The sequence below is a fragment of the Rattus norvegicus genome, chromosome 14, assembly GCF_021556685.1.
Source record: "Rattus norvegicus strain SHRSP/BbbUtx chromosome 14, alternate assembly SHRSP_T2T, whole genome shotgun sequence".
NCBI classification, from domain to species: Eukaryota; Metazoa; Chordata; class Mammalia; order Rodentia; family Muridae; genus Rattus; species Rattus norvegicus.
This window is the reverse complement of record NC_141547.1, coordinates 76,174,950-76,201,990: the sequence shown is the minus strand read 5'-3', so window position 1 is coordinate 76,201,990 and position 27,041 is coordinate 76,174,950. Positions and strand designations below refer to the sequence as shown.

The following is a 27,041-nucleotide window of genomic DNA, read 5'->3' as shown; positions in this document are numbered from 1 at the left end:
ATGGCAGTCATGTTTTCCAAGTACCTGGACCTAACTACACCACAAAGCTAAGTAGATGTCCTATCCATGGTCACTTCTACTTGTAGGAAAGAAGATCAGATAGTGCTCAAACCTTCAGGAACTACTTAGTATTCTGCCACCTAATGGTATGCGCGGTTGTATTGATCTGAATTTCTGTCAAGTTGCTTTACTTCCGGAGCTTTCACAGGGTCCATGATTTGGAGGGTTGCTCAGAAAGACCTTTCTTAAGAAATACACATAGAGTGCAAGGGACAGAGGTAGGCCATAATCTTCAAAGTTTAGGTAGATTTTGGCCTGCTAATTCATAGGATTTTTTTCCTTCTTCACAAAATGTTTGTTCAAGTGAGTTCTTCACTGACCAGTGACAAAGGCTTAAGGAGTTGTTACCACTTGAGTAGTTAGTGTGCCAAAGGTAAGAGCTAACTTTTGAACACCCAGCTGGGTTAGTTTGCTGCAGCTGAAGCAGTAATTTGTACTCTTACAGTTATAGAGCATGAAAGTCCAAATCAAGACATATACAGAGTATGTATTCACCCAAGACCAACCCCTCTTGGATTTTAGACAGTTGCATTATGTCCTCATAAGGTCGTCGTCTTAGGGGAGTGTATGCTCTGATCTCTTAGGATTTGTCATTGGATAAGGGAACAGCTACCGCTCAGTTGCTTTTAATTGATTGCTTCCAGGCCCTGTTTCTATATATAGCCCAGATATATGGGGAGCACAAGCACACTAGGACTTCCACATATAAATATATAAAAGACATCGTTCAGTTGCCAACACCAACTAGTTATGAGGCACGTAGAAGTGCATTTCTATATTGTTAGAGAGAGAGAACCAGCATCCAAGGTCAAATGGCTGGTCGAGGCTCACAGAGGCTCTGGAACACAAGCCCCAAAGCTGTGTCATCTAGGTTCTTTCATGTGTCCCAATTTGTATAAGAGGTTGAAATTTACCTCTGAGATATTAGAAGAAAAGCTATTAAGTTGGGACACAAGGAAGAGACTCTCAGGAGGCTGTCCTTAAAATCTGCAGCCCCTTTTTAGGGACATGAAATGATTCTTGGTTTTACTGCTGCTTGAATGCTATTCAAAGACTTTTTGTTTTACCTCATCCTCTTGTTTTATGATGAATTTGTGCGTGAAAAGACTCATTAAGGACATCATTATTCTGCATTTATCAGTAATGAACTGTCTGTGGCACCTATTAGCAGCAAAATGGCCCAAGTCTCTTTTTGAATCTGTCTACATTCTTCTTCATTATTTACTGCTCCACTCTCATTCATTTAAAATGGATTTTTCAGAGTGCAATTTTCCCCCCAATTGTTCTTTTATTTGAGAGACAAATATTAATAGAATTCATAATCCTCAAGGAGGCTGCTTTGAATGTTCCAACATGAAATTGACTTTAAAATTTGATTTGGGCAAGGGGCAGGAAGGTAACACCTTAAATCCCAAGACACCAGAGAGAAATTTTGCATTAATTATTCTGCTTAATTTTCAGAGGAACTTAGACATGGGCAATGATGTCCCCATTTTACCAAGGAACATAGGTGTCCTGGTTTTGCTTATTGATCCAACATCAAGTCTACTGTCCAGACATGGGTGGGAGGTTCAAGAACAATGGCAAAGATGGTCAGACCAGGTTTTCTGAACCCTCCACTTGACCTCAGCTTCTACCCGAACTTGTGAAGCTCTGTTATTGGCTCTGCTAACTGTAAGCCAGCAGGACCTCAGCTGTAGTCTGTGTAAACAACATCTCCCAATAGCATCTGTCAACATCTGTGCAAGAGAAGAGACTGTTTAAAAAAGTATTCCCGTCCCCAGCTCCGAAAAAAGAACCAAAAAAAAAAAAAAGTATTCCCCACTTCTTTAATTTTTTTTACAAAGTCTATTTTTCTCCCAACTTCCTACTTCCTAATTAACATTCATTTGGAGGATTTTAAAGAGAGGGATTCCGAGGCCCATGAAGCTCCCCAACACAGTATGAAGTTGAGATCCATGTTAAGCTTCATTCCAGTTAACTTACTCAGGAAAAGAAAACACAATCAGTGATTGACATGCCAATTCTTCAGAATTATTTTAAAATATTGATAACATTTATGTGTGTGTATTTTGCCCAAACTTCAGAGTATTAGCATTTCACAAGCGACTGGGGACTTCAATGATATCATCTGAGGGCTTGAGGCCAGCTGAGTCCCAGTTCCTACTTCATTCTGCTAGAAAAAAAGAATATCTCAGTGTCACACAAAGGAACACATGATTAAGGCAAAAGTAGGCAATTCTTTTTTTCGGAAAAAAACATTGTCATAACTCACACTGGGCTAGCAAACCTACCACGGCAGGAAGTTCCGTTGGGTTCTATCTGAACACAGGAACTGACCTATGTGTTTTCTCCATTGGTTGCAGGTAGACCTCACAGTTCTTTGCTACTAGCTGGTGGTAAAAGAACCCATGCAAAAAATGTAGCAAAGTGAGAAGGTGGGTGCCACTTCAGTCACTTAAGTGTTAAGACTGCAGCAGGGCCTGTGTGTAAAGAAAATCTGTACTCAGGGGGAGGATTAAAACACTTGCAGAAATGTGTTCCTGGTTGGTGTTCTTTGGATTTACTTTTAATGATCTGAGATAAAGAACATTAATTCAAAGTGGTTTAAATGAATCTTCGAAACAGGCTAACTGCATCTTTTTTTTAAAAGAAACTTGTCGATTCTAAATATTGTATAACACTGAAGCTTATTATGCACAGTGGGATTATAACAAATATTTTTGACTGAACTTGTCCCTCTCCAGATTCTTCCTCAACAAGCTCAGCAAAATCCAAATAGATATTTCCAGTTACTCCAGTGCTGTTGGGACACAAATCGTCTTCCTCCCCCCTGCCCTACCTCCCCCATATTTTTAGAATTTTAGCAGCCACTTGCTTTTCTTTACCACTTTGATTAATGTGTATCCCCAAATGTAACTTATTTTTGTTGAATTTTGGATTTTGTTAAGGTATGTACTTCATAAATTTCATGTGGCCATATTTAGAGTCTCATAGGAAATGTATCTCTACAATGTGTTACTAATGGAGAAACAAACAATGTATTAAGAAGTTGGACTCAGAGCAATGAAGGGTAAGAAACAAAGGTAAGATTATTAAAATTTTATGTAACATAATGGCCATGGTGAGTCTTTAATAAGTGTGTTCAAACACCAGTGGCTCTAGGGAAGACACTCCATGAGTCCAAAGTCAAAACAACAGCTCTGGTTTCATTTTGTTTCTGTGATAAAACTCTGAGCAGATGCAACTTAAGGGAGCAAAAGGCTTATTTCATCTTTAGCTTCCAGATTTTCCATCACTGAGGGAAATCAAGGTAGGAACCTAGAACAGAAACCATGGAAGAGTGATGCTTGCTAGCTGACTTTCTTGCTCAATCACAGGCTAATGCTTAGCCAGCTTTTTGTTTTTTAATATAGTCTTGAATCATCTCCCCAGGGATGGTTCCTGCCCCTCAGCAGGCTGGGCCATCTTACATCAAATAATAATTAAGATTTCCTTACAGACTTGCCCACAAACCTATCCATGGCGGCAACTTCTCAATTGATACTATCCCTTCAGATTTCTTCAGGCTGTGTCAAGTTGGCAATTAAGGCTAATTAATAAATTAGGGCAACAATAAATCAGAAGCTGAGAGCAAGAGCATGGGGGTATGAATATGAAGGAAGAGTGGACCTGTAGTACACAGGACACAGGGTTTTGTAACTGATAATTAGGAGTTATTCTTACTATTGGTAGCAATCTACTAATACCTATATCTCCCTTAGTTAGTTGCAAGAGTAGATGATAAACATAGCCTACCTTGATGAATCACAATTTTTAGTATTTTATATTTATTCACTCATTTACTCCTTCTAAGCCCACGGATTGGCTATTGTCATTCCCACCATTATATTGATATGTTGTTCCTCTTCCTGGTCCTCCTCCTCTACATATTAATTTGTTGAGAGTCACTTGTACATGGGTTCATGACTAATGACTGTGACTCTATTTTATGCCCTGAGGGAAAAGTTAAAAATGCTGGGACCCAGAGTAAGAAGCTATATTCTGCCTTGGAGAAGCTCTGTGAGTTTTGAGCTCCATTTCCTCATGGACTGATCAGTTAAGAGCCACTTTGAAAAACTTCTCTTTAAAGAACTTGGTGTTTTTCATTGTATCCATACACATATGTATATATATATATATATTTCTGATTTCATATTTTCTGGAACTAGAGTCACACGAAGCTGTGAGCTGTCATGTAGGTTCTGGGAACTGAACCAAGGAACATTCTTTAGAATGTCCATGATGACTGCCTCTGGGTCCCCATAGAGGAGGGCCCAGGAGCAGCAGATCCACTGCGTCTGAGACCAGAACCGGAAGGGACCGACCAGATAAACAGTTCTCTGCACCCAAATCACATGGGAGGGAGAGCTAAACCTTCAGAGAGGCAGACGCGCCTGGGAAACCAGAAGAGACTGCACTCTGCACACATCTCTGACGCCAGAGGAAAACACCAAACGCCATCTGGAACCCTGGTGCACGGAAGCTCCTGGAAAGGGCGGCGCAGATCTTCCTGGTTGCTGCCGCTGCGGAGAGCTCGTAGGCAGCACCCCAAAAGCAAACTTGAGCCTCGGAACCACAGGTAAGACCAACTTTTCTGCTGCAAGTGACCTGTCTGGTGAACTCAAGACACAGGCCCATAGGAACAGCTGAAGACCTGTAGATAGGAAAAACTACACGCCCGAAACAGAACACTCTGTCCCCATAACTGGCTGAAAGAAAACAGGAAAACAGGTCTACAGCACTCCTGACACACAGGCTTATAGGACAGTCTAGCCACTGTCAGAAATAGCAGAACAAAGTAACACTAGAGATAATCTGATGGCGAGAGGCAAGCACAGGAACCCAAGCAACAGAAACCAAGACTACATGGCATCATCGGAGCCCAATTCTCCCACCAAAGCAAACACAGAATATCCAAACACATCAGAAAAGCAAGATCTAGTTTCAAAATCACATTTGATCATGATGCTGGAGGACTTCAAGAAAGACATGAAGAACTCCCTTAGAGAACAAGTAGAAGCCTACAGAGGGGAATCGCAAAAATCCCTGAAAGAATTCCAGGAAAACATAAATAAACAAGTAGAAGCCCATAGAGAGGAATCACAAAAATCCCTGAAAGAATTCCAGGAAAACATAAATAAACAAGTAGAAGCCCATAGAGAGGAGTCACAAAAATCCCTGAAAGAATTCCAGGACAACAAAATCAAACAGTTGAAGGAATTAAAAATGGAAATAGAAGCAATCAAGAAAGAACACATGGAAACAACCCTGGATATAGAAAACAAAAGAAGAGACAAGGAGCTGTAGATCCGAGCTTCACCAACAGAATACAAGAGATGGAAGAGAGAATCTCAGGAGCAGAAGATTCCATAGAAATCATTGACTCAACTGTCAAAGATAATGTAAAGCGGAAAAAGCTACTAGTCCAAAACATACAGGAAATCCAGGACTCAATGAGAAGATCAAACCTAAGGATAATAGGTATAGAAGAGAGTGAAGACTTCCAGCTCAAAGGACCAGTAAATATCTTCAACAAAATCATAGAAGAAAACTTCCCTAACCTAAAAAAAGAGATACCCATAGGCATACAAGAAGCCTACAGAACTCCAAATAGATTGGACCAGAAAAGAAACACCTCCCGTCACATAATAGTCAAAACACCAAACGCACAAAATAAAGAAAGAATATTAAAAGCAGTAAGGGAAAAAGGTCAAGTAACATATAAAGGCAGACCTATCAGAATCACACCAGACTTTTCGCCAGAAACTATGAAAGCCAGAAGATCCTGGACAGATGTTATACAGACCCTAAGAGAACACAAATGCCAGCCCAGGTTACTGTATCCTGCAAAACTCTCAATTAACATAGATGGAGAAACCAAGATATTCCATGACAAAACCAAATTTACAAAATATCTTTCTACAAATCCAGCACTACAAAGGATGATAAATGGTAAAGCCCAACATAAGGAGGCAAGCTATACCCTAGAAGAAGCAAGAAACTAATGTCTTGGGAACAAAACAAAGAGAAGAAAAGCACACAAACATAACCTCACATCCAAATATGAATATAACGGGAAGCAATAATCACTATTCCTTAATATCTCTCAACATCAATGGCCTCAACTCCCCAATAAAAAGACATAGATTAACAAACTGGATACGCAACGAGGACCCTGCATTCTGCTGCCTACAGGAAACACACCTCAGATACAAAGACAGACATTACCTCGGAGTGAAAGGCTGGAAAACAACTTTCCAAGCAAATGGTCAGAAGAAGCAAGCTGGAGTAGCCATTCTAATATCAAATAAAATCAATTTTCAACTAAAAGTCATCAAAAAAGATAAGGAAGGACACTTCATATTCATCAAAGGAAAAATCCACCAAGATGAACTCACAATCCTAAATATCTATGCCCCAAATACAAGGGCACCTACATACGTAACAGAAACCTTACTAAAGCTCAAAACACACATTGCACCTTACACAATAATAGTAGGAGATTTCAACACCCCACTCTCGTCAATGGACAGATTATGGAAACAGAAATTAAACAAAGACGTAGACAGACTAAGAGAAGTCATGAGGCAAATGGACTTAACAGATATTTATAGAACATTCTATCCTAAAGCAAAAGGATATACCTTCTTCTCAGCTCCTCATGGTACTTTCTCCAAAATTGACCATATAATTGGTCAAAAAACGGGCCTCAAGAGGTACAGAAAGATAGAAATAATCCCATGCGTGCTATCAGACCACCACGGCCTAAAATTGGTCTTCAATAATAATAAGGGAAGAATGCCCACATATACGTGGAAATTGAACAATGCTCTACTCAATGATAACCTGGTCAAGGAAGAAATAAAGAAAGAAATCAAAGACTTTTTAGAATTTAATGAAAATGAAGGTACAACATACCCAAACTTATGGGACACAATGAAAGCTGTGCTAAGAGGAAAACTCATAGCGCTGAGTGCCTGCAGAAAGAAACAGGAAAGAGAATAGGTCAGCAGCTAGACAGCACACCTAAAAGCTCTAGAACAAAAAGAAGCAAATACACCCAGGAGGAGTAGAAGGCAGGAAATAATCAAACTCAGAGCTGAAATCAACCAAGTAGAAACAAAAAGGACCATAGAATCAACAGAACCAAAAGTTGGTTCTTTGAGAAAATCAACAAGATAGATAAACCCTTAGCCAGACTAACGAGAGGACACAGAGAGTGTGTCCAAATTAACAAAATCAGAAATGAAAAGGGAGACATAACCACAGATTCAGAGGAAATTCAAAAAATCATCAGATCTTACTATAAAAACCTATATTCAACAAAATTTGAAAATCTGCAGGAAATGGACAATTTCCTAGACAGATACCAGGTACTGAAGTTAAATCAGGAACAGAACTTGAAGCAATCCCACTAAAATCAGGGACTAGACAAGGCTGCCCACTCTCTCCCTACTTATTCAATATAGTTCTTGAAGTTCTAGCCAGAGCAATCAGACAACAAAAGGAGGTCAAGGGGATACAGATCGGAACAGAAGAAGTCAAAATATCAATATTTGGAGATGATATGATAGTATATTTAAGTGATCCCAAAAGTTCCACCAGAGAACTTCTAAAGCTGATAAACAACTTCAGCAAAGTGGCTGGGTATAAAATTAACTCAAATAAATCAGTAGCCTTCCTCTACACAAAAGAGAAACAAACCGAGAAAGAAATTAGGGAAACGACACCCTTCATAATAGACCCAAATAATATAAAGTACCTCGGTGTGACTTTAACCAAGCAAGTAAAAGATTTGTACAATAAGAACTTCAAGACTCTGAAGAAAGAAATTGAAGAAGACCTCAGAAGATGTAAAGATCTCCCATGCTCATGGATTGGCAGGATTAATATAGTAAAAATGGCCATTTTACCAAAAGTGATCTACAGATTCAATGCAATCCCCATCAAAATACCAATCCATTTCTTCAAAGAGCTAGACAGAACAATTTGCAAATTCATCTGGAATAACAAAAAACCCAGGATAGCTAAAACTATCCTCAACAATAAAAGCACTTCAGGGGGAATCACTATCCCTGAACTCAAGCAGTATTACAGAGCAATAGTGATAAAAACTGTGTGGTATTGGTACAGGGACAGACAGATAGACCAATGGAACAGAATTGAAGACCCAGAAATGAACCCACACACCTATGGTCACTTGATTTTTGACAAAGGAGCCAAAACCATCCAATGGAAAAAAGATAGCATTTTCAGCAAATGGTGCTGGTTCAACTGGAGGGCAACATGTAGAAGAATGCAGATCGATCCATCCTTATCACCCTGTACAAAGCTTAAGTCCAAGTAGATCAAGGACCTCCACATCAAACCAGATACACTCAAACTAATAGAAGAAAAACTAGGGAAGCTTCTGGAACACATGGGCACTGGAAAAAATTTCCTGAACAAAACACCAATGGCTTATGCTCTAAGATCAAGAATCGACAAATGGGATCTCATAAAACTGCAAAGCTTCTGTAAGGCAAAGGACACTGTGGTTAGGACAAAACGGCAACCAACAGATTGGGAAAAGATCTTTACCAATCCTACAACAGATAGAGGCCTTATATCCAAAATATACAAAGAACTCAAGAAGTTAGACCGCAGGGAGACAAATAACCCTATTAAAAATGGGGTTCAGAGCTAAACAAAGAATTCACAGCTGAGGAATGCCGAATGGCCGAGAAACACCTAAAGAAATGTTCAACATCTTTAGTCATAAGGGAAATGCAAATCAAAACAACTCTGAGATTTCACCTCACACCAGTGAGAATGGCTAAGATCAGAAACTCAGGTGACAGCAGATGCTGGCGAGGATGCAGAGAAAGAGGAACACTCCTCCATTGTTGGTGGGATTGCAGACTGGTACAATCATTCTGGAAATCAGTCTGAAAGTTCCTCAGAAAATTGGACATTGAACTGCCTGAGGATCCAGCTATACCTCTCTTGGGCATATACCCTCAAGATGCCCCAACATATAAAAAAGATACATGCTCCACTACGTTCATAGCAGCCTTCTTTATAATAGCCAGAAGCTGGAAAGAACCCAGATGCCCTTCAACAGAGGAATGGATACAGAAAATGTGGTATATCTACACAATGGAACATTACTCAGCTATCAAAAACAACGGCTTTATGAAATTCGTAGGCAAATGGTTGGAACTGGAAAATATCATCCTATGTGAGGTAACCCAATCACAGAAAAACACACATGGTATGCACTCATTGATATGTAGCTATTAGCCCAAATGCTTGAATTACCCTAGATCCCTAGAACAAATGAAACTCAAGACGGATGATCAAAATGTGAATGCTTCTCTCCTCTTTAAAAGGGGAATAAGAATACACGTGGCAGGGAATAGAGAGGCAAAGATTAAAATAGACACAGAAGGAACACCCATTCAGAGCCTGCCCCACATGTGGCCCATACATATACAGCCACCCAATTAGACAAGATGGATGAAACAAAGCAGTGCAGACCGACAGGAGCCGGATGTAGATCGCTCCTGAGAGACACAGCCAGAATACAGCAAATACAGAGGTGAATGCCAGCAGCAAACCACTGAACTGAGAATAGGACCCCCGTTGAAGTAATCAGAGAAAGAACTGGAAGAGCTTGAAGGGGCTCGAGACCCCATATGTACAACAATGCCAAGCAACCAGAGCTTCCAGGGACTAAGCCACTACCTAAAGAGTATACATGGACTGACCGTGGACTCTGACCTCATAGGTAGCAATGAATATCCTAGTAAGAGCACCAGTGGAAGGGGAAGCCCTGAGTCCTGCTAAGACTGAACCCCCAGTGAACTAGATTGTTGCGGGGAGGGCAGCAATGGGGCGAGGATGGGGAGGGGAACATCCATAAAGAAGGGGAGGGGGAGGGATTAGGGGGATGTTTGCCCGGGACCCGGGAAAGGGAATAACACTTGAAATGTATATAAGAAATACTCAAGTTAATAAAAGAAAGTAAAAGAAAAAAAGAAAATATATTAAAATTTGAGTATCTTAATAAAATACTATGATTTAAAACAAAAAAGAATGTCCATGATTCAGAAATTATGAACGTATATGTAGTTGAAAAGGGAGAGTGGTTAAGAGTAGAAAAATACAGACACATGTTTCCAATACTGTCATGAACTTTTTGTTTAAGACCATTTGTATACTTTCACATCTCTAGGATGTGTTCAGTCTTCAGTCACCCTTCTCCTGGCAGTCAGTGGACTGTGTTGAAATTGCTTAACTCTCCTGTCTGCTTGCAATCTTTGGGAGAAGACAAGATTGTATTCAGTTCCTCACTTCACTTCTTTCACACTGGTCTTTTCGTTCTCCCGAGATGCTTAGCATGTGATTTGCTGTTTGTTTTCTCTGAGTCTCATCTGACAGTATTCTGTTAAATAGAAGAGACACAGTTTGGCTTCTTGGGTTGTTCTGGCTCTGTGATAGTGTCTCTATTGGTCACAACTCTTTCCCACTTTGATTTTGTGGCTCTTTCCTGGCTACCTTAAAGTTGTTACAAGGCCTTTGATAGCTCCAAGATCTCTTTTGTGTGTGTGTGTGTGTGTGTGTGTGTGTGTGTGTGTGTGTGTGTGTGTATGTGTGTGTGTGTGAACTTGTGTGTATTTATGAGTATATGTGTGTATGTGTGTGTGCTTGTATATGTATCGTGTATGTTTGTATGTATATGTGTGTTTAACATTCCTGTGTTTAAGATGCTGTATTCAGAGGAAGATAGAGGAAGAAGGAGAGAGGAAGAGAAATACTTTCTTCTCCATCCCTTTTTAGTACTTCTAAAAATAAAGTTGAAAAGAAAATGTGGTTATGTCTTTCTCCTGAGTGGCTGGTCCCCTTCTTACTGGATGTAGTTCCCCTGGACATTTCCCCTGTCTCCCATGTGGTATTCTCTAACACAGTTCACTTCTGTCTCCCGTGTGCTAATCTCTTCTATGCTTTTTCCTCTCTCTCCCACAGTATTTTCTCTTCTATAACATAGCTCTGGCTATTTTCCTGAATTATGACAGAGGTGCTTTTTTTTAAAAAAAAAAAAACCAAAAACATTTCCCCATTAATTCCAATGAAGTTTTTTTTTTTCTGTGAAACTTAATGGGAAAAACTGTTCCTTTTCATTTCTCTTCTGCTAAGCACCCAGGGTGCCTTCCTGACTTCTCTCCTATTTACACTCTTCCCTAGGTGGTCTCATCTTTACCTATAGCTTTAAATAACACCAAGAAGTTGATGACTTCACAGTTTGCATCTTTACCTTTAAGAACTCTCACGGACCAAAGAATTTTCTTACAGCCTAGTTGACTGTTTCACTTGGCTAGCTGAAGGAATGTCAGGGGCGACCCCACCTGACAGGGGCCTTTTCTCTGACATCCCCAACCTTTACTAGCATCCAGAGGTAGGACAAGTACATAGAGCTCAATGCAGACACATAGGAGTTGTTCTTGGCATTTCTTCCATTCTCCAAAAATCCATCATGAATTGATCCATGTTGTCTCATCTCTACCCTTATCTAGACCAGTGCTATCTAGAGCCTTGAGCAGTAAAAAAGATTTCTGACTTCGTTCTCATCCTACAATCTATAGTGGCAGGTTTTGTTTAAAGTTTCAACTAGATTGTTGTCATTCCCTCACAATGTTTAAAATCTCGAATGTTTCTGCTTTCTTCTCAAATAAAATTTGACCCATGCACATAGCCCCTGAAATGCAAGATCTAGCTTTTTATTTATTTTAAATTATATTTATTCAATTTGTTGCTTGATAATTTTATACATGTATGTAGTGCATTCTAATAATGCATGCCCACCTTCTTTACCTCCACATCCCATGTCCCCGAGGCCATTTCTCAATCCATGTCTTTGTTTTCCTTTGTGACACATGAGTTTAACCAGAGCCATATGAGTGTCTTTGGCCTTGGAACCCTTGACTGGGCTCACCTGTGGGTTCACAAGTGAAGAAAATCATCGCTTTCCTTAGTAAGTTTCAGATGTTTCCCCCTAAAACCTCATGTACTTTCCAATAGTACATGCCTCCATTTCCTTAGTACATGTGTCCAGGTCATTTTGTCTCCTAAGTGTTTGGCTTTATTATTTCTCTTGATTTCCCTTTTCCTTGTAACATGGCTGACTCCTTCAGTCACTGAGCCTGCAAGCCCATCTTCCTCAAGAAGGTTTTTATGAGCACATGTGAAAAGGACTTTATCTCTCACTGTCAGAATCTTGTTGGTTATTCTCACTTTCTCATAGCCCTTGTATCATCTAAAATACTTTCTAAGTTCCATAGACAAGTCATCTCACCAACCCCAGCCCCTTGCTTCAATGTAAATACAGGCTATTAAATGTATACACAGATTTGACTCAAAATATATGCTCACAGAACGTGTACTGAGACTAAGTGAATGAAAGAATGAATCTGTGTGCTTTGTATCAATAAGGGGATCTTTGTTGCTGGGGAGAAGGTTCCTTTTCCTCCTCAAAACTTGACATCAGAGCTCCCTTAAACAATGGGCATTTTATGACTGGCCTAATTGTTCTCAATGCTTCGTGTATGGCCAAAGAACAGTTTTTGTTTGAATTCTGAAGGGGCCATTATATGTTGGCAGGTGTTCATGACTGCATTATGACAGAAGAGACACAGCTGAGATCGTGTCATGGAAACATCAGATTTCTGGTTTCACCATGTCTAGGGGAATGTTTGTCTTCACAGATGATTTGCTTGTGCATCTTAGCTGGTAATTGCTACCTTTTTTGGCCTTAATGTCCACCAGTTATATTTTGCATCTTGATACCAAAAGTATCTCATATCACATGTCCTACCCAAAGCCATCTTTGGCCATCATAGTCCTTGAAACATGTTGCTTCATGTGTTATCACAAGTAAACTTAATGGTGTTTACTTTTGGCTTTGAACAGGTTTTCTTTTGCTTGTAAGTTGTATGTCATTGGGCATAGCATAAACATGCTCCCTACAATGTTTATAATTGGTGTAAGGACTTTCAGTATTGTAATAGGTATGGTCCTTATTGGATAACTATGAAGAAAATGAGAGAATCTTTGGATAAGACATATAGTCCAGAGGAAATCTGCAATTAGATACAGTGAGATGATGGTTGGTAAAATATGTGTTAACCTCCAATGAAGTCTTCAGGTCATCATATGCTTCCTTTCAATATAAACATCACTTAATCAAGTTTAGACAGGATCGTTGCCTTCACAAAACCACAACCCAAAGCTTAGTATGGTCCTTGGCACACAGGGAAGGCAGATTACATGTTGGCTGAATGAACAGAATCACAGGTGCTTACTTTGCCTTTCACTAAGAAGCCTCTCCTTAATAGAACTCCTTAATAGACTTTTGTCCATGGGGAACAGGGGATATTAAAATAAATCCCACCATGGTTTTAGGAGTTCGCAAGGAAGATTTTGCAAAATGTTAACGTCTCTCTTAATCAACAGCATGCGCTTCCCTCTGGGGGACAAAATCTAAACTTGGAAATAAAGTTCTCCAAGAGTACACGGGCAGTTTTGGGTATGAAGCTAAGTTCCAGGAATGTGCAGAATCTGGACATGGAGTGGATGTGAATCTGCATCTGAAGCCCGAGCCCCAGGTACCAATCTTTGACTACTGTTTCCTCGGAACAAGCAGCACTCCTGGAGAATTGCTGTACCTGACATGGTTCAGGTATTTCCAGAGTGACTTATGGGGCTTTGCATGGTTGGCTTCCTAGTCTTGGTGTTCTATTTTCTTGAAGTTTGCTGATAGTAATGAGACAAGAAGGGGCACACCCTAAATATCAGTGACTGCTTCAGAATAAAGCCTCCAATAAATCTGAGCTCTTCTTCTCCCTCTACCATTCCCTACTCCCTCTCCTGCTCCCTCCTTCCCTTCCTCCTTTTTTCTTCTTTTTCTACCACCTTTTCTTTCTCCTTTTCCTCTTTATCCTCCTCCTTCTTCCTTTCACCTTCTCATATAATTTTTTTTTGCTCTTCATCAGCTGTTTAGGAAACATATGCATAACATGTATACATCTACAAATTATAACTACCCTGTATTTACATATGAAGAAATGCAGGAAAGTAAAGAAAAAGTAAAGAAAAAAAGATGGCAGAAATACAGAAACACGGATTCTTACCAAATATTTGTTCGTTAAAGGCCAATCTCTTATCTTGAAAAGAGTGGTATCTGATAAATGTTTATATTTTTATTTAAAAATGAAGATAAAGGAACTGAGATAGTCATTCAAGGTTGTAAAGTTTGTAAACAACTGACCTAGAATTTGAATTCAAACATGTCAAATTCAAATAAAACAATATGCATTGCATATTGTCTTTGATTATTTTGTGGGGAACTTAAACTCAATTTATTTCCAAAATATGGCCATTTATTGAATAGGGCATCCTTGTCTTGCCTCTATATCCTGCAGCAAGTAGGTCAGCAATAGGATATCAGAGAGACTATTTCTTCAGTATTTTATGATTATGGATAGAATGTTGTTATCCCCCAAACCCTCTAAAGTTGTATGCTGATGGATGATGGTGTTTGAAGATGAAACATTCTGAAGACAATAAGGATTTGATGTAGTTAAGAACACAGAACCATTGGGATTGAATTAATATTCGATAAGAAAGCTTTTCTTCACTCATACCCTCTCATATCTTCATTTTTCTTCCTTTTCTTCTCCTCTTCCTCCATCCCTTTCTCCCTCTAGTCGCACATATGAAAAAGATGCCATGGGAGCAAACACTGAGACCGATACTTAGGATGAAGCAGGTTAGTGAGGTTTCATCAATGTGTGGACAAGAAAGAAAGGAGATCAAGAAGAAGCTAATGTGCCCAGTGGGAGTGACTTTTGGTTAAGCTGTAATTACCTAGATACCCCAGTTTCTTATTCTATATAATAGATGTCTATAAGTGGAAATAATCCAGAATGATGGCCATCTTTACCATTCTCTGGTCCTCAATTTTCTTCACATTGCTGCCTTCTGTCACCTTGACCTCTTCTGGCATAGACTTCTGGTCCTGAAATGCTAATTTTCTTCACAGCATCTGATGGAATGCCAGGCACATACCATCCCCTCAATAACCAGCTGTTGGTAGTTTGTACAATCGAAGCTGGATCCAATTCAATGTCTGGAGTTTTTATTTTAACTGTCTGATTCAGTAATGTGCCAAGGCAATTTTATATCATAGATGAAGCTGATTTGTAGAGGGAGAGGGAGCTCTGATTATTGAATGCCCGCCAAGTGACAAGCCCAGAACAGAGTTTTGGTATACAGGAGATATCAAACCCCCTCTTCTCAGAAAGTTTGAAAACAGCAGCTGAGTGATTCTGAGGAAAATTTCCAGGTTACTCATAGATGTAGGATGAGGACTGAGACCAAATGTGCCTGGGGTTGCAACTAGTACTCAGCAAACTCTGTGTGCAAATTATCCATTGAGTCCTCAGGTCTTAAAACCTTGGGCCCAGAGACTAGAGACAAGACTTTTGGATCACTGCATGAGTTGGGATTCTTGTTCTGAAGACAGAAGACAGAAGACATGGTTTTCTTTCAGGTAATCATTGAGAAATACTCTTGCTGTCTGATTCTTAACAATGAGATAACCTCCTCCATTCATGCTAGTAAAACTACCAATAGGTTCACCTGTCCTCATTTTGTAAAACTGAAATCTGATGGGTAACGTAGCTGCTGAAGGCCTTTTCATCAAAATCACCTTTTGATTCTTAAACTCAAGACATTTTTTTTAAATGAATGGTTTTGGACTAGCGAGATGTCTCAATAGAGAAAAGTGCTTACTGCTCTTCCAGAGGAACTTGGTTTGATTCCCAGCACCCATGTCAGGCAGCTCACAATTGTTTGTAACTCTAGTTCCAAGGTCTGATATACTCTTCTGGCCTCCATGAGTACCTGCACTCATGGGGTGAGCAAAAATACATAGAAGAGCATATACATACACATAAATGATAAGTAGTCACTAACTAAATGTCTCAAAGCAACATATTAAAATAATGTCACATTAAGTTTTAATCTTCTGTGCATACATTTATACGAAAGGGATATTATTCTGAAAGTAATATCATCAGAAAGACTGTCCATCTCTGTTTGTTCCAGCACCTTTCAACTTTCTCTATGTGTTTATATAACTATTGGGTTTTATAATGTTTTCAATTGAATACAAGCTTATTAAACATAGTCTCCAAATGAAGCAGCCATGTTCGTAATTCATTTCTCAAAATAAAGCATGCTTTTGTTCGGAAGCAAATCCCTTTTCAAGTGACATCGTGTTAGTATGAGAAATTATAAAAGAGTGATTTCCTGATTGAGGTTCTTTAAAGCAGGAGAGATTTTTGTTTCATAACTCAAAACTTTTCTTTTTTATCTTTTTCTTTTATAAAGAAACAGCTCTTGTGGAAATGTAACTGCACAATATCACAGTAAATTATAATTATTTAATTCTATTTTATAGGCAGGAATTCACAAATGTTGATATTTGTAGCATTTTTGTTTCTGATTCTAATGGATAGCCATGATTCTTCATCCTCACTAACTTTAATTAAATAAATCCAAAGATGTAAGTGTTTTGCTCAATTCCTGTAAGGTGAAAAAAACATTGAGAGGCAGTGGAGTCTAGAGGGAGCTATTTCAGTCTTTTAGGGAAGGGTACCAGGACAGTAGTCATCCCTTTTCACTTCTCTGCCACATTGTTTGAATCAAGTGACCTTACACATTGAATTTCCATTATAGACACATACTATATAATATTTGGTATCATTACTTAATATTAGCTTGCCACAGCCATGTAAATTTGTAAACTGTAGGTTTGTTTAGTTAGCTGTGATGAAATTATTTTCCAGAAATATTTTATGGGCTCATTTGTTTCTCCCAAAATTATAACAGTCTTTGAATTCACTTATTGTATAAGATGCTATGTGACCTAAAAATGTCTGACCTATTCGTCTTTGTTTTGATAAATAATTACTCATCCATCTTCCTTTGACTATTACCCTAGGATTATCACTGTTTCCTGTTTACATTGTATGGTTTTTTTGTTTTGTTTTGTTTTTTCGTTGTTGTTGTTGTTCTTAGAGGCATTGTACCACTAAGCCTTCCATTGCCTGCCTTTGGTTTTCAGATCTTATCCAAAATGTCCAACAGTGTCTTAATTTTACTTTTATCTTAGGAAGTATGGTCACTTGACACTAGGGTTGGGTATAAAATACTAGTTCAAAAATATTTTTCTTTTAGAAAAATAATTTCTCCAATGTCCCAAATGGATGAGAATAACTTGCAACGTGGTTGAGAGATTTGTGTAAATTCATTTGCCAAAGGTTTCTGATTTTTGTCTTTAGGATATAAACAGCTTATTGTATATAAAATATAACTCAGTGAAAAAATAAAATGAAAATATATAGGAACTGTATGAGCTTTAAGAAGGGGACCCAATAGCATCCTAATGCTATTAGGATGACGGCAGTTGTCTTGGGTGTGTGTCAGCCATTTCAGTTGACTTGGCTTTTGTTTTCTTTACTTCTTCCTAAACATCAAGCTTTGCTCTTTGATATGCATTAGCTTGGATAACATTGGGAATTTTTTTGATATTTTATCCATTTAGGTGACTTAACTAAAGCCATCAGCAGTTTGCTATGTCTCTTGGGCCACATTCTGGTCTTTTTCCATTTCTTGTGTCAAATGATATCACTGCTCACATAACAGAATCCTCCAGACAAGTCCTTCTCCAATTCCTTGGAAGCCCTTCAGGAGAAGTCAAAGTAGGAAAGAACATACCTAGTAGCACTGAATCTCAGAGCTTGCTGACCTCACACTCATATCTATGTCACTAAAATCTGTCCCTTGATGCTCCTAACAGACTCAGGGAACAGCCAGCTGTCCCTATTTGGGTTACTCATCCCTGTCTCCCAGGAATGTCAAATGGGAGTACAAATACATGAAGTCAAACCAGTTCAATGATATCAGCTTTGGGGCAGGAAACAAAGGCCGATCCCCTGTTTCTGTGGTGAGCCCTAGGCAGCAGTCATGAGTCTTGAATTTAGCAACAGCCCCTGCTGTCTCTCATAGCATAGACATACTGTGACATTTGAGATAATATGACAGAATTACCATGGCACCCAAGTCTCTCCACTTCTCAAAATGCAATTTTCAAGCTTTCTAAGCTCAGAAATATATTACTTCCTATCCATCTATGATCTAACATTTGAAAGAAGGAGCAGAGAACACCTGTAATGTGACATTTGCTCCCCTCCCCACCCCTCAGCACAGCAGAAGGTGCCCTCCTCTGTCTTCCTGAGGCTACCAAATTGAGATGAAAATGTGGAAAGCTCTGGGGCCAGAACCACATACATATTTGAAGAGCAGTTCTCTTTTCATGTTGTGTTTGAAGGAAGTTATTTCTTTTCATGCTCCTTCCTTCCTTTCAATTAGTTTATTTTCTGTGAAATGCTAGAAAGTCACTCCTGTAGCGTATATTAAAATGTGTCCCTGACATTTTACGAATAATTTTCAATAATGGCTGTAACTTCCTGTCATTCTGGGTAGTATGATGGAAAAATGCAAATTGGGAAAACCCAAGTGAATGCTTTTCAGTGTTTAAAATTTTATTTTATATCAGTGTAGATTTAGCAACATTTATTAGTATAACAGTGTGTACACTAATCTCTTATTTTAATACTAGTTTAATAATGATGATAATCATTGACATTAGATAAATGATTTAGGTCCTACTGTAATTTTATTATTTTTGTCTTATATTTTTTAAAAATTTCAAAAGATATAAATTATTGTGATTTCTCTTCTTAGAAATCAGCTTTAGGGAGTGAAAATGGAATAGTCTGTCTTGTCTAGTCCTAAAGGCAGAGGTGTCAATCTAGATTCAACTGGCTCCAATTTCAACTTTAAAATAAAATTTGTTCAGGAAGAGGCAGTTGCTCCCTGTGTCCACTCCATTGCTCTGCCTCATTTCCAGCCACCAGCTCCTGATATTTGGGATGCTTCATTTAGGTCACACTGCTCATGATTCTCCTGGCTGACCAGGAACACTGGAGTAGCCTTGTCCACTTCTTGGCTGTGCTAAAAGAAAATAAAAAGACAATGGGGCAGTTGTAAAAATGTCTGGACACACATGGTTTATGTTGTTATAGGATTCTCTAGGAGGCCTTCATTGTCTGCCTTCATTTCCTATTTTATTTTCCCCAATAAGAAGTAGTAAGGAAAAGAAGAGACTTCTTTAGAAAGACATTCTGAAGGCTCCAAGGAATTAAGAGCTGTGATATGGACACAGGCTCCAGTTTTGCTCATGGCAGTATAGTAAACTTACTCACAAAAGGGCAGGAGTACCTATGCATGGAGAACTACAATATAGCTGTAGAGGGCAGGTAGGATGATTAGTGAGACAGAGGCTGGGATGCATGCCACAGGAAGAATTGGACAGGAAGAGAAAATAATGAATCCATTATGGAGGTAAGGAAGACCAGAGTACTTAGGAAAGTGTTGCTACAAAGTGCTTTTCACTGAAACATAACAGAACTGGAGAATTCATTGTTTGTGTATCATATACTATAGGTTGCTGGGGCTATAAGAGCATATAATTATCATTCTTGTGGAGAACTGGAGTTCAGTTCCCAGCATTCAGATTAGGCAGCACATAACCACTTGGATTTTCGGACCACGGAATTTGACATCTCAAGTAAATAGTATTTACGATAGAGTTGTCAACTTGACAGTATAGCATCATCTGGGAGATGGGCTTCTGAGACGATGTACAGGGGATTATCTTGACTATATTAACTGAGGTGGGAAGACCTGCCCACTCTGTGTGGCACATATTCTGACTGGGATCCTCGACTTTATATGTGAAGGGGGAACTGAATAAATATAGATTTTCATTGCTTTCTGCTTCTTGACTGAGGAAGTGGTGTGACCATAGCTCTTACCTCTGTGACTTTGCAGCCATGATGGCTAGTCACTTGGAACTCAAAGCTGAAATGAACCTATTCTTCTATACTTTTATTATTTGAGAGGTCAAGGTATTTATTATAGCAAGTGAAAAGAACTAAGACAGACTTTAATCTTCCAGGTACTCTTCACAGGAAGAGTAATTAATTCCCATTTAACAGATGATGAAACAGAGGCACAGGGAAGCTTAAGGTGTTTAAAGCTGACAGAAGAAGCACACCTGAATAGAGGAGAAGAAAAGCACACTCGGACAGTATAACTCCCCTCGACTACTTCCCGTTTTACAGAATGGTGGGTGTCATATTGAGAGCTTTAAAAATTATCTCTGCCCCTGGCCAGGGTTGAAGTTCCTGTGTCTTTAATGAAGTCTTTTCTCCACACATATCGACTCTGAAGCACTATGGTGGCATAGCTTCTGACCATCTGGAACTGACTAGCATTCAGAGGCCAGCGTTTCCTGTTGGCATTTACATTGACTTCCCCATTATCTTTTTCAGCACTTTGAACTACAGACTCTGACTAACACACACAGGCAGTGAGCCAGGAAGGGACCGCGACATCTTACTGCTGTTGAAAACTTTAAACTCTGCCAGCCTTAAACAAAAGCCAAAGCTCTACAATGTATCTGCCACTGTCAATCAATAAGGACTGATTGGTTGACTCAAAATGGCCCTCCAAAAATGTTCATGTCTCGATCCACAGAATCTGTACCTTATGCCACATGGTGAGAGGGCCTTGAGGAATGTGATTAAAGATCTCAAGAGAGGCTAATCCAGGTGAGCTCAAAGGAATCACAAGGGTCCTTATAGGAAGGCAGAGGGAGAATCTGATAGTGATGCAAAAGCAGAAGAGGAGGCTGGAGTGACAAGCACTGAAGAGGGAGGCAGAAGGAACCGTGTGATAGGCAGCAGAAATGGCTTATAGAAGTTGGCTAAGTCATGAACATAGCTTGGTGCCTGGAGACTTCCGAAGGACCCTGATCCTGTGACCCATTTGAGATTTCTGACCTACGCACTGTGAGGGAATAAATGTCTATCTCATAATAATTGGCCACAGAAGAAGGAAGAACTGAGGGCACTGGCTAACAATTTCATCTGCATGGTCTCAGGGTGGCTCTGTGTATTGCCATTCCAGTCAGAAATTGAGTGCCAAAAATGGGAGTTTTAAAGTAGAAGCATCCTGAATTTGAATCCTGGCAAAGCAGCTTCCCGGCTTCATGGCTGTGGCACTATCTTCTATGCTGCTTAAATTATTCATGTGTCGTTTGGAGCTTGCACCCGATCTCTTCCAACACTCCAGCGATTGTGTCAGACGGCCCATCAAATGATCTGAATTCTGGCCTTTGAATTATGCATTTGTTTTATTCTCATTCTATTACCCCCCTTCTGTCATCCAGGAAGTATTTTTTTCTGGATAATCCTAGCTAGTCACCAGTATTTTCACTAAATTTCTAGACGGCGTGGTTTCTTTGTCTGGTAAGTTGAGAGTAGTTCTTGGTTTAAGATTTTGTAAAGGTGAGAGAGTTGTTGGAAGAAAACATGCCCTTTCAATGAATTCATCTGTTAGACATAATGCAACACACATGTACAACCCTTCTCTTTCCTTTCCCAGGATCCTTGCTGCTCTGCTCTGAGCCAGTTCCAAATTTAACAATGGTAGCTACCACCTTTCTTGTATCTTGACCTTGGGGTGGTGATTGACTCTTCAGCTACAAAGCTGTGCGTCCCTAAGCCAGGGCTTTTTGGTATCCATGCCATGATGTTTCTCTGAAGTTTGTGGAAGCTGACACCTGTACTTTGCAGACATTTCTTCTGTTCACTTACACACTCTTCTCTCTGTGGTGATCTCTGGTGGTCCCTTCTTCTTCCATGGAGGAAGTTTTATTTACATTTTTATTTGTAGGATAGAAAAGCTAAAACTTTGGAGGCCCGGCCATGTCTCCTGTATTTCCATTACTAAACCCTCAGGCATGTCTCTCACAGCCTTTTCTAGTGTCTCCCAGACAGGTGTTGTCCACGGACCACTGAGTCCAGTCAAACTGACTTCTGTCTAAGATGCCCATGATGAACTTGTTGGTTCCATGGATGTTCTCCCAAATAGTTATCTTTCTCATACATACAAGAAGAGTTAGGTTCTGATAACTCTTACTGGTCTTTCTCCAATGCAGAACCACTGTGAGCGAAATCCTGAAGGCAGGTTCAGCACGATGTTCCAGGCAAGTTAAATTATCCCTTATGACACTGATGACATGTTATCAAATAAAGGCCTTTGTAGCATAGGCTGAATATTTAAATATCACAAATGAGCAGTTAAATATGCTATTTTCATACATGTCTCATGTACTTCTAATACCATGAGTTAGAAGAATACCTTTATCATTTAAAAGTTGTATCCACACCACCTGAAAGGAATGATAGGATAAGTCAGCTCTGCCTTTTTCTTTTACCTCATTCACATCTTTAAATCTTGCCTGGGCTCCGAAGTAGCATCCATTTTAAAGTTGGCTTTACCTGCACACCTCCAAGGCACTTAGATGCAGCCATATCTTCAAAGACAGAGGGCCAGATATACAGGAAGCGTTTTTCTTGGGACTGAGAAGTAAACACAAAGAAAGTGATGTTCATGATGAGAACTTGTGTTAGTGTCATCACAAAACACAAGACTGAAAGTAAGTGATGCATTCATTTCCATTAATAACTGTGTATGCCGTATGTATGCCTACATGTGTGTGTATTTGTGTATATACACATGTGTTTGTACTGTGAGCATGTATGCATGTGTGCACCTGTGCATATGTATGAATGTGTAGGTGTATATGCGTGCACATGTGGGTGTATATATCCATATGTATGTATACATATGTATGTATTGTTATATGTGTGCATATCTGTGTGCATATGTGCTTGAATGTGTGAGTATATATGCATATGTATATATGCACATGTATATATGCATGTGTGTGTGCATGTGTGAGTGTTTTAAGGAAACTTCTAACATAGAGAGATGTTGGAATGTCTGGGTTGGCCATTTGTACCTCCCAGGTTATTATAATCCAGTTGAACAGATTTTAATTAGGGATATGAAATCACTGTGCGTACCTAGCAAGTAGTACTAAAGTCAGTATTTCTTTTTAAAATAATGAGAGGTTGAAGGCATAGATGACTTTGGAAAGACAAAGTTTTGCATATGGAAAATTGCTATTGCATAAAAACTATAGTGAATAAAGCACATTAAACCACACTCTGCTTTTGTGGTTTTATTAGTTATTTTATGGGACGGGAGTTGACACCCAAGCTATCACGTTACTACTTTCTGAGGGTTTACTGGTACAGTGCCATGAGTTTTGGAGAGCATTTCTAGTTGCAGGTGAAGGAGGAAGACAGTGTTAAGGGAGGCCCAGACAAGAGATGGATTAAAGACATCGTTGGGTAAAGCATTTGGAGACGCAGATAAACCAGTTTCACACAGCAAGCCCCAGGCAAGTGCCCTGCATTCAGTGCTGAGATCACAGGAAGCCGTGTCAGGGCAGGCACCGTCAGAAACCATCTAAGAGCGTGGTGCAAGAACATGAAGTGGGGCAAATGAGGGCAGGTATGGGCACAGTTAAATATATCTGTTCCCTCATAAAAAAGAAGTCCATTCTTGCCCTCAGAGCAGATATCTGAGATGAGTTTAAAGATGAAAGAAAAACAAGTTTATTGTAGTTACTGGGGTTTCTCTCTTGTATTCCATGCAGCTGAAGGGAAGAAAGGACGATGATGATGGGCAAAGAGTGAAGATTCCTTTTAACACCTAGAGGGCTAAAGTGGAAGACTGTTCTTGGGAGTCGTCACCAAGTAGGTCTTCTGACACTGATGGTCATTAGCAGATGGATTCATCCCCTTGGACATATGTGATGACAAACCTTTCCTTCGTCCCTACAACAGGACCTCTCTGGCGAGGCACAGAGATAACATAGAGTTCTCTAAGGGACTCTTTCCTATGCATAGATTCATCTCCCAGTCTTCTTTATAAGTTACCATGGACCACAAAGCATCAAAGATTAGAGTTACAGAGCTCAGAAATCAAGTTGATAATAGGGCTGAGACACCTGCAGAAACTCTAGGAGAGGACGCATTTTTGCTTCATTTAGCTTTTGGTGGTTCCAGACATTCCTTATCTTGTAGACTCATTCATTGCCTCCATCTCTGTCTCGGTCTTCACACGGATAACTGCTATTGAATACAGGGTCCACTTTAAACCCAGGATGGTGTCATAATGAAATTCCTTGGGTAAAACCCAGTTTCTAAATAAGATCCTATCCACAGATTGCAGGCATTAGCACATATACTTATCACTTTAGGAGTCATTCTTTGTGGTGATTACATTAAATTGTCATTTGTCACAGTGTAGAAAGAGAGTTGCAGTGAGGGGTTTTCTAGAGCAGACTAGTTTGTGGCCACACCTGGATAATTGTCTGGATTAGGTTAATGGATGTGAGAAGACTCAGTCTGAAAGTGTGTCACAGATAAGAGTAGAGGACAGGCACTGAGCAGTAAGGATACAAATGCCTAGTCCATCTGGTTTCTTGCACACAGGTGTGCCTAGTTGACTTGACTTCCCTGAAATGACAGACTGATTACACGGGATTGTAAGCCAAGTAAAACCTTTTGTCTCCTAAGTTGCTTTTCATTGAGGTGTTTATCACAGCAACACAAATATAGCTAGACACTTCTTAACGCCTCTAAACTCATTATCAAGGTATGTCCCTCTTTTTCCCATTGTGAATAATGCATTTAAAGTAAACAAGATAGAGGCAACAATTTGACTAAAGGGGTCTGTTCACTAACAGCCAAAGTTAGGAAAGGAACCATTGTTCTCTTGATAGGACAACAATGTAATTGTGGCTTGATAGGTCAGGCACCTCTGCAGACAGTTTTTCATATGTTACTCAATTCTCCTACCCCCTACAGAGGAAAGACTTTCCTTATTGTTTCAGAGATGAAGAAGCAGAAGCAAAGGATGCTGGGAAGTTTGCTAGAGCTTAACACAAGTCATGGGTCACCTGGGATTCTCTGAAAGAAGGCTGTTGGTGGAGACCCTTCTTTGCTTCTGGGCCACTGTGTCACTTTATATTCTTTTCCTCAGTATCCTGTGGGATTCAAGACTGGCAGGCAGTGATGGATGGTGCTCTCTCTACACATTCAATAGAGAAATGTTTGAGTAAATCATGTGCTTCATTCATATGCCATTCAACAGCAGTTTAGTGTCTTGAAAACACTCCATGATACTTTGAAATCTCTATGAGGTAATGTTGAATAAAAATCAAATAATTTAAGAATAAATATAATTTTAAGAAGTAAATCAGACAAAGCGTGTTATAATGTTAACACTGGTTGTTTGTAGTCTGGACTATTTTCCCTTCTCTCATTTTTTTAAATAGTTTTCGAATTATCTGTAATAAGTCTATATTACTTTCATGGTAAGGTGAAATCAAGACTGCTATTAATTTGGGACAAAAAAATGTAGAAAAAGACTCAACAATCAAAAACTCTTATCCTCAAGCCTGTAGAGAAATATAATAATGAGAATATCAAATTCTGAAGCATGTTGATTAGAAGCGGCCACATAAGGACATCAGCAGTGGCGAACACTTGTGTGTAAGAAAGATAGAGGCATGTGGCAGAAGCCTCTCTGTCAGGAGGCTGCCATTGCTTTCTGCGTCAAACGCTGAGTGGATTCTGAGAGATCTGCACACTGGCTTAGCACCTGCTGGGATAAGTATCCTATCTAAATTGTTTTACTCAGTAGTATATGTTCTGAATGGGAGCTAGGTCAGGGTCTGACTTCTCTAGCCATTGAGGAACACCATGTCAGCCCACCCAGAGGAACAGGCTTCTTTTTGTCTCCTCTAAATTATAGAACACCCTCTCTCAGCCTTACTTAAAACAGACCTTAGCATGATGTTTAGTCCAAAGCACATTCGCATCATGTTTCCAAAGGAATGGGGCCCATTCCAGCCACCACAAATGGAACATATACTATAGATATACATGTAGACAAGAGCTAGACTAAGGTGCAGAAGTCTAAGGAACCTTTAGAAGCCAAGGCTATCGAAGGACCAATTACTGTCATTTTTGTGCCTGATTGATGTCATTCATTTTTTTACGGTGACCCCCAATTTATATTTCACATATGACTCAACTTCCTCTTACAGTCAGAAGGCTTTTCTTGATCTTTATTTTTGTCTCCACACCATAGGTAATTCATCACTTTGGCATGTACCCTTTAATATGTCACCTGCTATGGCTTTGAGCAGCAGCTTCCTTTGACAACACTGTCTTTGCTCAATAGTAGGACACCTGCTAGCTCATGGATTGGTTGCCTTGCCAATCCATGTTTCTGTCTGGTTTAGCTCTTAGGGATACTGTGAGTAGGGAATTTCCCATAATTGGGTGGTTGCCATAGCAGGGACTGTGGAAAATGGATATTCTACATGGTTTGTGCAGTAAGGAGTCTACGTTTCTTATGAAACAGGCTTTATATGACAGTCAGAAATGATTCCACTATCAACAGTCCAATATAGAACTTCATTTCTACATGAAATGTAAAAAAAAATCTGTATTAAATGTGGCCAAATTGAGAAAAAGATAAAGAGGTCTAGATTTCCCCACCTACCCCACATCTATTTTGTAATATTTTATTTGAGGTTAAGGTTTAAGTAGAATGCCAGCATTTTACACACACACACACACACACACACACACACACACACACACACACACACACAATTTTCCAGTCAAATTGTGGTCCCACCTATTATTCCATTATTGATCCGTCATTTGTTGTGAGTTAAGCTCTCCCAAGACCGCCTCATAGACACTACTAAAAGAAAAATAATGTATTTATTGTGTTTATGTATTTATGTTGACCGGTGGTTGCATTAGGGACTTGCC

General features: G+C 39.5%; 1 long non-coding RNA gene across 5 annotated transcripts; it reads left to right on the top strand.

Annotated features, from left to right (window-relative positions):
• LOC148001396 (uncharacterized) lies at positions 1–25,458 on the top strand. 5 transcript variants are annotated; one of them, XR_015637085.1, is made up of 7 exons: positions 1–146; positions 2,427–2,498; positions 3,012–3,146; positions 20,268–20,397; positions 20,604–20,882; positions 23,843–23,942; positions 25,085–25,449. It is a non-coding gene; the product is annotated as an uncharacterized LOC148001396 (long non-coding RNA). The 5 variants fall into 5 exon arrangements; XR_015637087.1 differs by having other exon boundaries at positions 25,234–25,393; XR_015637086.1 differs by lacking the exon at positions 20,268–20,397 and having other exon boundaries at positions 25,059–25,458.
• The last annotated feature ends 1,583 nt before the right edge of the window (positions 25,459–27,041 follow it).